Source organism: Choloepus didactylus, chromosome 15 (assembly GCF_015220235.1).
Source record: "Choloepus didactylus isolate mChoDid1 chromosome 15, mChoDid1.pri, whole genome shotgun sequence".
NCBI classification, from domain to species: domain Eukaryota; kingdom Metazoa; phylum Chordata; class Mammalia; order Pilosa; family Megalonychidae; genus Choloepus; species Choloepus didactylus.
Window position 1 is genome coordinate 81813243 of NC_051321.1, and position 12483 is coordinate 81825725.

Sequence of the window (12483 nt, forward strand, 5' to 3'; positions counted from 1 at the left end):
CCACACTCCTCACTGTCTGAGGTCAAAATACAATGTGAGGGAAGAGGAGGGGCAAGATGGTGGCATAGAGAGGAGTGGAACCTAAGTAGTCCCCCTGGAACAACTACAAAAAACCAGAAACAACTAGTAAATAATCCAGAATAACTGCGGGGGCACAAACAAGACTATCCACTCATCATACACCAACCTGAATTGGGAGGAATGCCCGAGAACACAGCATAAAATCTGTAAGTAAAACCTGCAGATCCAAGTCATGAGGCCCCATCCCTCATAGCCCGAGCTGCAAAGCCTCTTGGTGCCAGAGAGCAGCTCTCTCCCAGCAAGCGAATATAGCTCAGCTGAGCTCCAAATGGGGTTTTAAGTAGCGAGTGTGAACTGCTCACTACAGGTACGCAGCCCCAAAAAACAGACAGAGGCTTTGGGTGACGACTGACCTTGGAGAGCCGGAGGGTCGCCTTGGACTGGGTCTGAAGGGGACTATCTGTTTCTTTTTTGGCTCAGTGGAGAAAGCCCCAGTCATTTTCAGTTTCCAGGGCTTTGACTCAGGGAAGGGTAGAGACAGCACAAGCAGAGAGAGAGAGACCATTGAAATGCTAATGACCTCCACCTGGGGGGTCTGTCTTCTCTAGGAGGAAAGGGGTGGGGCCCTTTCCATTCAGAACCAGACCCCAGAGCCTGGGGGAACAGGGCCACACCGCCTCACACCAGTCAAGAATTATAGGCTGACAGGCATCACCTGCTGGGCAGAAAAGCACAGTGACCCGAGGCATCAAAGGGTGGAGCAATTTTCTAAGACACACCCACAGGGAAACCAGATACTGAATATTTCCTCCCTCTGGAACCTGAGCCTGTTCTGGTCTGGGAAAACCTGATTTGGATAACTAAGGAAACCATGCCTAGACAACAGAAAATTACAACCTACACTAAGAAAAACAAAGTTATGGCCCAGTCAAAGGAACAAACATACACTTCAACTGAGATACAGGAATTTAAACAACTAATGCTAAATCAATTCAAAAAGTTTAGAGAAGATATTGCAAAAGAGAGGCTGTAAAGGAATCACTGGGCATATATACGGCAGAAATCAAAAGGTCAAAAAAACAACTAGTAGAATCTATGGAAATGAAAGGCAAGAGATTAAAGACACAGTGGAAACATACAACAGCAGATCTCAAGAGGCAGAAGAAAACACTCAGGAACTGGAGAACAAAACACCTGAAAGTCTACATGCAAAGGAGCAGATGGAGAAAAGAATGAACAAATATGAGCAACGTCTCCGGGAACTCAAGGATGAAACAAAGTACAATAATGTATGTATCACTGGTGTCCCAGAAGGAGAAGAGAAGGGAAAAGGGGCAGAAGCAAAAATAGAGGAAATAATTAATGAAAATTTCCCATCTCTTATGGAAGACATAAAATTACAGATTCAAGAAGCGCAGCATACTCCAAACAGAAGAGATATGAATAGGCCTACGCCAAGACACTTAATAATCAGATTATCAATGTCAAAGACAAAGAGAGAATCCTGAAAGCAGCAAGAGAAAAGCGATCCATTACATACAAAGGAAGCTTAATAAGACTATGTGCGGATCTCTCAGCAGAAACCATGGAGGCAAGAAGGAAGTGGTGTGATATATTTAAGATACTGAAAGAGAAAAACCACCAACCAAGAATCCTGTATCCAGCAAAGCTGTCCTTCAAATATGAGGGAGAGCTCAAAATATTTTCTGACAAACAGACAATGAGAGACTTTGTGAACAAGACACCTGCCCTACAGGAAATACTAAAGGGAGCACTACAGGGTGATAGAAGACAGGAGTGCGTGGTTTGGGACACAATTCTGGGAGATGGTAGCACAACAATGTAAGTACACTGAACAAAGGTAACTACGAATACGGCTGAGAGAGAAAGATGGGGAGCATGTGAGACACCACAAGAAAGGAGGAAAGATAACGACTGGGACTGTGTAACTTGGTGAAATCTAGAGTATTCAACAATTGTGATAAAATGTAAAAATATGTTCTTTTACGAGGGAGAACAAGCAAATGTCAATCTTGCAAGGTGTTAAAAATGGGGAGGCATTGGGGGAGGGATGCAATCAGCATAAACTAGAGACTGTAACTAATAGAATCATTGTATTATGCTTCCTTTAATGTAACAAAGGTGATATACCAAGGTGAACGCAGATAAGAGGTGGGGATAGGGGAGGCATGTTAGACACTTGACATTGGTGGTATTGTCTGACTCTTTATTCTACTTTGAATTAAGGTCATTTTTCCTTTTGCTGCTTCCTAGCTGTCATTTTCTTTTTTTCCCTCTTTCTTTTGCCTCTCTACCTTCTTTGACTCTCCCTCCTGCCTTATGGAAGTAATGTGGATGCCCTTATATAGATAGTGGTGAAGGTGGTGAACACATAAACGTATGACCATGCAGAGAACCATCGATTATTTATTTGGGATGGAATGTATGGTGAGTGAACAAAACCATATTAAAAAAAAAAGGGTTGATAACTGTGCCGGTTTGAGTGTATTGTGTCCCCCAAATGCCATTATCTTTGTAGTCTTGTGTGGGGCAGAAGTTTTGGTGTTGGTTAGATTTGCTTGGAGTGTGCCCCACCCAGCTGTGGGAGATAATTTTGATGAGATGTTCCCATGGAGGTGTGGCCCCACCCATTCGGGGTGGGCCTTGATTGGTGGAGCTATATAAATGAGCTGACTCAAAGAGAGAAATGAGAGTGCAGCTGGGAGTGATGTTTTGAAGAGAAGCAAGCTTGCTAGAAAGGAACGTCCTGGGAGAAAGCCGTTTTGAGGCCGGAGCTTTGGAGCAGACGCTGGCTGCCTTCCCAGCCAACAGAGGTTTTCCGGACGCCACTGGCCATCCTCCGGTGAGGGTGCCCGGTTGCTGATGTGTTGTCTTGGACACTTTGTGGCCTTAAGACTGTAACGTGTAGTGAAATAAACCCCCGTTTTATAAAAGCTTATCCATCTCTGGTGTTTTGCATTCTGCAGCATTAGCAAACTAGAACAATGACAAAACCTCGAGGACAATATACTGAGTGAAATAAGCCAGATACATAAGGACAATTATTGCAGGGTCTCACTGATAGGAACTAATTATAATATGTAAACTCATAGACATGAAATATAAGGTACCAAGATACAGGCCAAGGCTTAAGAATGGGGACTGGTTGCTTAGTATGAGCAGAATGTTCAATTAGGATGAACTTAAATGTTTGGAAATGAACAGGGGTGTCAGTAGCAAGATGTGAGAATAACTAACAGCACTGAATGGTGTGTGAATGAGGTGGAAAGGGGATCAGAGTCATGTATGTCACCAGAAGGAAAGTTGGAGGTCAAAAGATGGGAATGTATAAAACTGAATCCTATGGTGAGCAATGTCCATGATCAACTGTACAAATAATAGAAATCGCTTCCACGAACCAGAACAAATGTATACAATACAATTAGAAGTTAACAATAGAGGGGCATATAGGGAAGAAATATATACCTATTGCAAACTATATACTACAGTTAGCAGTATTTCAACATTTTTTCATAAACAGTAACAAATGTCCTATACCAACACTACGAGTCAACAATTGAGGGGGTTGGTTAGGGATAGGGGAGGATTAGAGTTTCCTTTTCTTTTTTTCTTTTTTCATCTTTCACTTTATTTCTTGTCTGGAGTAATGAAAAGTTTCTAAAAATTGAACAAAAATTAAGTGTGGTGATGGATGCACAACTGTATGAGGGTACCCAGGGGCAAGTGATCGTACACTTTGGATCTCTGGGTAATTGTATGGTATCTGAACAATCTCAATAAAAATGAAAAAAAAAAAAAATACAATGTGAGTTCCCCCGTCCCTTCCCCCATACACCATATGGCACCAGGCTAGCTTCCACCCTTCACAGGCCCCATACCATCCTACTCTAACTCTGCACATGCTGGTCCCCTTTTCCTGAAATGTCCTTCTTCCTCTTCTCTGCCTTCAAACTCCTGCTCATCCCCCAAGACCCATCCCAAATGTCTTCTTCTACGGAATTTTCCTTGACTTCCCCTTGAAGACAAAGTTAATCATTCCTTTTCCTGCAGGTCCCAGAGTGCTTTATCCTAGAACAGGTCTATTGAGTGTTGTATCATTTAATGCTTTATCATCTAAGGTGTCAGGAAGGGGGGCTGAGTCTCATGGCTTTCTGAATCTCCAGGCCCTGATTCAGAGACGTTCAGAGGCTGCTGGCTGAATGACTGGGAGGTAGAAGCTCAGATACATAGGTACAAAGGAAGTAATTTGAAATACCAGTGCTACAGGTGAACGAGCGTGGTACTGAATTGTGCACCCCAGTGTGGACACATTCTTGGTCTTGGTCAGTAGTCTAATGGGTGTGGACCGATTGTAACTAGGATCTCTCCAAAATGTCACTTCAGGTAAGGTGTAGCCCCACCGAATCAGGTTGGGCTTTAATCGGGATGACTGGAGTCCTTTGTAAACAGGACGAAATGTGGACAGAGAAAGAGAAGCCATGGGAAGCAAGAAGATGGAAGTCAGTGGAACCCAGAAGACAAAGGAGAAGATGACGCCATTTTGACAGAAAAGCCAAGGACCAAGGGTCACCAGCAGCCAACCCCAGAACGCCACAGTCTTCAGGGAGAAAGTATTGCCTTGCTGATGCCTAGACTTTGGACTTCTCCTAGCCTCAAATCCATGAGCCGATAAATTCACATTGTTTAAGTCAACCCACTGTCTGGTTCTAGCAGCTGGGAAACTAAAACAATGAGGAACCCAGAGAATGAGGACTTGGGTCAGGAATGAGGCAATGGGAAATTCAGCCTTGTCCAAGTGTAGGCGCTAACCTTGGGCAGCATAATGAGAAGAAAGGTCCTAGATTTGACTTGGAATCCAACGCCTGCCTGGATGAGCCAGGGGGCCCTAGGCAACTCACCTCATCTAATTCTGACCAAGAAGGAAGAATGGATTAGAGGTGAGAAAGAATGTTAATGACCTGAGAGAAAGCAATGGTGCTGTCTTGGAGGTGGCAAGGGAAGACACAGCCAAGCAGCCAGATTTGAAAACTGTTGGTTCTGTGGGGCCCAGAGGCAGACAGCAACAGGGCAGAGACTATGAAGCAGAACGTGGCTCAGAAAGGGCAGCGACGGAGATCCAGGCTGCACGGGGAGCCCTCAGGGATTCCAGCTGCTCCCAGGTCACAGCTGGAAGTGATGCAAGAGGGACATGGGGCACCTCTGCGTGGCCACAACCAGGGCAGCTGAGGCTGGAGAAGAATGCCCAGGGTGACCAAGAAGGCGACTGAGAAGGAAGAACAGGCTGGGACAGTTCTTAGGGAGGTGGGGTGGGGAATGGCCCTGTGGCTCCTCCACCCAGTGGGAGAAGAGGAAGGGAGCCCCTTCACAGCCCACCATGCCAGGCCACCCACTTAATCACTGCACCCCCCAGTCTCCCTGGGCCGTGAGCTGTGCTACCTCATATTCACCAGAGGAACAGAAGTAGAGACCAGAGATTAGGAGAGCCTGGGTTCAAACCCTAAGCTGCCCCTGACCTCAGAGCCAAGAGCCCTGGCACAGAAGACAAGCAAGCCCACCATTAGCGCTGTGCGCCCTTGGGCAAGTCACTTAACCTCCCTGAGCTTCCGGTCCCCATGTGCAGGGCTGTCCTGAGGAGTAAATGAGCTAATTCACACAAAGAGCTTAGAACAATGCTTGGCTGCACACACAGCAAGAGCTCCTGTCTCCTGGCCCCAGGTCCACCCCAAGGCTCAGACGATGCGTACGTGCCTGCCTGCTGGGCCCTGAATCTCCAGTCTCTCCCAACCCCAGGGATTAGTGGCAGGAGCAAGCGTCACCTTTCAGCCAGCGGCCCTTCCAGTAGAAGCTGCAGGTGGGGGAATGTCCCCGTTCTGCACCTCTGAGGCCTTGCATGCTTTAGTTCTGCAGCACAGCCTGCCGCTGATTTCCAGGAGCCACCCTGGGGCTCCCAGGTACACTGCAGGGGTCTGGAGGCTTCTAAATCTCTGCACCTCTGCTCCCCTGTTAGCAAGATACCTCGCCATCCCTTCCTGTGAGCTCACCCACCTGGCAAATCCTCTCATCACTGCAGAGCCAGAGCAAGCGACCCCCGTCACCCACGGTCAGGACAATAGGGACCCTTCCCCTGCCTTATACACAATGGCAGCTCGAACAGTTTCACCGTTTGTTCATGGGTGCCTGTCACCCCCTAGCCTGAGCTCCCTAAGGACATGGGCCAGCACTGGCTCACCTCTCTGTTCCTAGCACCCAGCCCAGGGCTGGATACCCACAACACCCCGGGTAGCAGGTGACAACATGGACAATGCTGCAGGGACCTAACTGTGGCCTTGGCCCTCAGCTGTTGCTGGGACAGGAGGCTGCTCTCACTAGCTAAACCTCAGGCAACAGGCTCCTCCCCACGCGGGCCTGTCCTGCAGGGATGCAGTGCATAGCTGCCTCCCCGTGCCACAGCCCCAGGCAGGCAGGAGGTGAGCCCATCCAGCCCTCTGTGCTTCTGCCCCTGCTGGGAGCAGGACTGAGGCTCAGACCTGAAGCCCACCCCACTAAGGTGGGAAAGGCCCCAGAGACCGAGTGGAGCCCCAGTCCATCGGGCCACCTTTTCTACCTCGAAGCCAGGGGTCGATGCTCACCTCCAGGAGTGAGCTTCCAGGCTGCCAACTGCACTGCCCCTCCCTCTTCTGGAGCCATGGCCTCCAAGGTGCACCCCTGCACCAGATGACACTCCCCAGCCCAGGTGACCCCACTCCTCTCCTCTCTTGGTGGCGGCCATCGAGCTCTCAGCCAAGCCTAGGAGATCACAAGCAAGGAACAGCCACCCTGATGCCTGCCTCACGCCTCTGCAGGCTGCTCCCCCAAAACCCTCACCACGTGGCCACCCCGGGGGGCAGGGACAGCCCTGGAGGTGGTAGTAGGGTGAACAGTGTTGGTTACACAACCCCAAGTGCTGTTCTATTCTTTACCTCCTTTGTTTTATGGTCCTTCTGTGGAGAAATCCAAGCAGGTTTTCACCACAGTGGTCATTCCAGTTGCCTGGAGCCGCATGGGGAGGTGGGGAGAGTGACTTCCACGCATTCCTGACACGGTTTACAAATGAGCCTCTGTCCATCCAGTCAGTGGATGCTCTCCCTGGGAGGCAGCCCAACCGTGCAAAGGGCCTGGGGCCCCGAGCCCAGCTCTGCCACTCAGACAGGCTATTATTTCGTAGGATGGGGGGCACGCAGAGAGGCACAGGGCACAGCACCCCCGTGTGAAATAAAGCCTCTGGCACATTTAGAATAAATTTACAATAAATTCTAAAATGCTAAGTCCTTCCCTAAGGGGAAGGGCCCATTCATTCATTCATTCATTCACCAAGTGCTTAGCACCCCTCCCTTCTGGCCCCTTTGAAGCTGAAACCGCTTTAGAGCAGAGGACATCCATTGACAGAGGGGCAGGTGACCAGCTGCTTTCCAGCCCCCATGGCAGGGGGTCTAACACAGAAGGAAATGAGGCTCCCTGTTCCCCATAGAGAGATGGAATAGCCCCGTGGTGAGAGGCTGTGTTCTGGTACTGCCCGGGTTCAAATCCCTGCTTGGACAAGTCACAAGCTCTCGTGCCCCATCCTAGAAACAGGCTTACAACAGTCCCTGCCTGATAGGACTGGAATGAGAAAGGAACGGGTCTGTACTAGGAAGCACCCAGATCAGTTCCAGTAAATGCAGCTAACCTATCATCTGCTGCAGGAGGAGTGAGCTAAGAAAGAAGGTGGCCCAGCCAGGTTCAGAAGCACAGGGAAACCCAAGAGCAGGCTAGAGGAGCAAGGCCTGGGCTGATGGTTAGGGGGTGGGCATGGCAAATGCCCGTCCTCTGCTTGTCTTCTCCACATGTCCCTGAGCAGGGCTCCCCCGGGGCAGGTGTCCAGGTGAGGGGTGCGTGGGCTGATGTCTACCTGAGTTCCACATGCTGAAGCTTGCATCTGCTTTGCTCACTCACCCCCAGGCCCTGCCTGGGCCTTGCTTTCTAATATCTCATTAGCCTAGTGGCTTTCACAACAACCAGAGTCTCCAAAACTGTAGAGATAGAGCCAGCCTTAGAGAAAGGGGGCTAGAGGGGACAGCTGACCTTGTTCCCAGCAGCCACCTTTGGAAGGAGACACTACCAGGAGTGAGGGTCCCCCAACACTGCAGAGGACAGCTTGACTGGCTTGGCCAACCCCACAACCTGGGGAAGTGGAGGCAAAGTCCTCCTGATGGTAGGCCACGGCCCACGCAGCCCTGGCCACTGAGGCGGGCCCCACGGAGCCCACACACCAGCCCTAGCCGGCCCTGGCCCAGCCGAGAAGCTGGCTCCCTCCTGGGCCTGCTGAGAAAGGGCCCGGCTGACCCTGGAACATCACCCTTCTCTGCTCCTGGGTGCTTCGGGGCAGGCGGAGAGAGAACTCAGAAGTCCCCTGCAGCCAGCAGGGATGAAAAGGATCTGTGCCAGTGATAATGAAAATGTTCACGGGAGCAAATGCTTTGAAAAAATTGAAAATTATGCAACAAAATTCGCAGACTAGAGATGAATTTAAGAGAAATCAGGCCAATAAGGCTTAGTTTCCCACCAGCACTTTCCCGCCACAAGAAGATGCACTGGGAGCCAAGTAATCACAATTGCCCCCGGAGCCCACCACAAATCGCTCCAAGCATCTACCACATACACAGCCGGAGGTCTCATGCTGGGAACACAGAGGCGATGCAGACACAGCCTGTTCTAGTTTGCTAATGCTGCAGAATGCAAAACACCAGAGATGGATAGGCTTTTATAAAACGGGGGTTTATTTCGTTACACAGTTACAGTCTTAAGGCCACAAAGCGTCCAAGGTAACACACCAGCAATCGGGTACCTTCACCGGAGGACGGCCAATAGTGTCCAGAAAACCTCTGCTAGCTAGGAAGGCAGCCGGCATCCGCTCCAAAGCTCTAGCCTCAAAATGGCTTTCTCCCAGGACATTCCTCTCTAGCAAGCTTGCTTCTCTTCAAAACATCACTCACAGCTGCACTCACTGAATTTTCTCTCAGTCAGCTCATTTATATGGCTCCACTGATCAAGGCCCACCCCGAATGGGTGGGGCCACACCTCCATGGGAACATCTCATCAAAATTATTACCCACAGCTGAGTGGGGCACATTCCAAGCAAATCTAACCAGCACCAAAAACGTCTGTCCAACAAGACCACAAAGATAATGGCATTTGGGGGACACAATACATTCAAACCGGCACACAGCCCCAGGCCAAGACCAATGTGGCCCGGAGCAGGAGCCGGGGCAAGAGCTGGGGCAAGAGCTGGGGTGGACAGGGGACAGCAGGATGCCCGCAGGGGACGTCAGGAGGGCCCACAGGGGGTGTCAGGTAGGAGGCACAGGGCAGGCAGTCTCTGTGGCCTTGGTGGCAAGGGGGCTTATGTCGGACAGTGGGGCTGACACTGAGCAGAATCTAGATAAAATGGGGACCCAGAAAAGGAGGGCAATCCAGGCTAGCAGCCCTGTGGGAGCGAGGCTGGGCCCCATGGCCTCTGTGGATATGGGACTGCCAGGGGGCTCCCCTTAGGGCAAGGGGGATATAGAGGGAGGGCAGAGTTCACAGCAGGGGACTTTGATGCTCAGCTGAGGGCCTTTGCTTTGATCCCATGAGCACTGGGGAGCCCCGAATGTTGCTGAGCAGAGGCGAGGCCTGCTGAGAGCTTGCCTTTATAAAGGAGGCCCCAAGGAGTCTGCAGCAAGAGGACCAGAGGCTGAAGCCGACGACTTCTCTCCTCACGCTAGCAGGAATAGGGAGTACGGGGCCAGGGCCGTTGCAGAAATAGAGACAGAGCCAGGCAGGGCAAGAAGCAGAGTGGGGACCAGCAGGAGGACAGGCCTGGGAGGAGGCCCCGAGCGCCCAGAGCCCCAGCCCCAGGACCGGTGTTGGGGCCCTGACTGCAGAGGGCACAGGCTACACCCTCACAGGCCGTCCCGCTACATCTGCACCAGCCAGGAGGACTTCATGATTCTCTGCTCTGAGCTGAGGGAGCCGAGGCCAGGAAAGGCTGTGCCAGGCGAGAGCTCTGGCCATCTAGAGGCGCCACACTGCCCGCCCCAAGCCTGGCTCCTGCCTCAGGCCCCCAGGGAAGGACAGGGGAGAGCGTGGCCAGCCCTTCAGCCCTCGGTCAGCACCTGCGCTGCCCCGAGAGACAGCTCTGCCCTGAGAGGCTTGAGAGAGCTGGATGAGGCCTGAGTGCCCTGGGGAAAGAGCCAGAAGAGGATAGGGCTTCACGACAGAGGGGACAGCGGACCCTCATCCAGCCTGCCCCAATGGTCCCTGGGGAGCCCAGGAACCCAGCAGGGCCCGGCAGAGCCTGGGAGTGGGGAGGGCACAGACCACCTCAGGCCCATTTGCTGAAGCGTGGAGAAGGGTCTGGCCACGTGGAGCACAGGGGCTGCAGGGAAACCCTACAGGCCGAGGGGCTGTCCCTGGGATTGAGCATGTGAGTCCAGGACCTCTGAGAACAGCAGTCTAAGGTCACTGAGCTGTGTCAGGAAACTTTGCAGTCTGAGTGGGCCCAGACAGCTCTGCACAAGACCCTCCCTAGAGCCCCCTTCTGCTATAAGGGCACTGGGCCTCAGCCAGGCAGACACTGACACTGCCCAGCAGACAGCACAGGCCAGCATTGTCCAAGCGGAAGCACTTTCTCCTGCAAGTGACAGGCCCTCCCAGAGAAAAAGCTCAGCTGGGGCAGAGGCAGGGAGAAGGGGCTGGTGACACAAGCTCCCACGCAGGGGCCTGCTTCTGGGGCACTGGGGCCCATCAGCCAGGGCAGGGAGGGCCTGCGGATAGAGGAGAACCCCCCATAAGCACCATACACTGCTCGTTGCAGTTCATTCTCTCTTCATGGCACTTTTCCTGCTGAGAAAGCAGCTTCAGGCATGGAAAGCAGCACCCACTCCCTCTCCTCTGCCCAGATACCTTCTCTGGACAAACAAGGGGAACTCAGGACGGGGAAGAAAGGGGAAGCTGCTAGGGGGCAGAGTTGGGGAGGCCCACTTGGCACAGAGCTCCCAGGCTCAGAGCAAACAGCCCCTTCTGGATGACGTGCCAGCTCACATGCGGGCACACCACAGTGCCCACACACGCTGCTGCCCTGGGCTGGTGAGGCGTTCCCATGCCTGTGCGGTTCCATTGGGCTGCACGGGGATTGGGCCAGAAGATTCCTGGTGCTTCTGGAGATATTGGATGGGGCTCTGTACTGCTCAGCACTGGATCCCCTCTATGTGGGGACTTCGCACCCCAGCGAAGGGCAGCCCGGCTCAGCCTCGGGCAGATGCGCTACCTCCCAGAGGCCCGTGTGAATGGGCTCCCAGGCAGCCCCCACCAGGCCTTGGTCTGCCCTCCAAGGTCCACTGAGGTAGCCAGGCAGGCAGCAAGTGACAACCTCTGCTGTGTCTCATCACAAACACAATGATATTGTGGGCAAAACAGGCCAGGGGAGTTATTTAACTTCCTGAAGAGCCACCCTGTGCCTGGCAGCTTCCCCTCGTTGTCTCACTGGATCTGCCTAACGATTCTGAACTCATTTCTCAGATGGGGACAGTGAGGCAAAGTCACTTGTCCATGGCAGCAGGCAGGGAGTGGAGCCTGAGTTTAAACTCAAGCAAGACTGACTCCCAATTTGCCAAGTGGAACAAGTAACAACCAAGAACCAGCAGGTAAGGACATAGAACCAACAAGTGAGGACACACAGAACCAACAGGTGAAGACCAAGAACCAGCAGGTGGAGACATAGAACCAGGAGGTGGAGACATAAAACCAGAAGGTGGAGACCAAGAACCAGCAGGTGAAGACACAGAACCAGCAGGTGAAGACATAGAACCAGCAGGTGAGGACAAAGAACCAACAAGTGAAGACCAAGAACCAGCAGGTAGAGACATAAAACCAGCAGGTGAGGACAAAGAACCAACAAGTAAAGACCAAGAACCAACAGGTGAAGACCAAGAACCAAAAGGTAAAGACATAGAACCAATAGGTAAAGATGGAGAACCAGCAGGTGAAGATGAAGAACCGAGAACCATTAGCAGCTGATGAACGGCGAGATAGGCCATACTCTAACAATAAAGGAAACCTTCCTGCCCTCATCCCAGGCACATGTCCCCACTGACTGGGCTCTAGTTCTCCTCACTCCCCACCCCCTCCCGGACCCCCAGAGCCCCCATCCTCTCAACAACACCCCCCCCCCCAACACTCCCAATACACACAGGCTCACATATTCATTTTCTGGATCTGTTTACACCCTAACAGCGCTGATGGAAGGAAGGTGCTGCTGGCTGGTTGAATGAGCTGAGGCACTGGCACCTATCTGGGCAGAGCCTTGCCAGAGAAGGGGCATCACTCTCCCCCACATGGGTAATAGGAACATGAACCCAAAGCCCCAGAGCCTCAAAATGTCCA

At 52.0% G+C, this 12483-nt stretch overlaps 1 protein-coding gene across 1 annotated transcript in view; it reads right to left on the bottom strand.

Moving 5' to 3' along the window:
• Positions 1-12483, bottom strand: part of GRID1 (glutamate ionotropic receptor delta type subunit 1) — a 737595-nt gene that overhangs the window by 600484 nt on the left and 124628 nt on the right. The gene's annotated exons all lie outside the window — the stretch shown is intronic.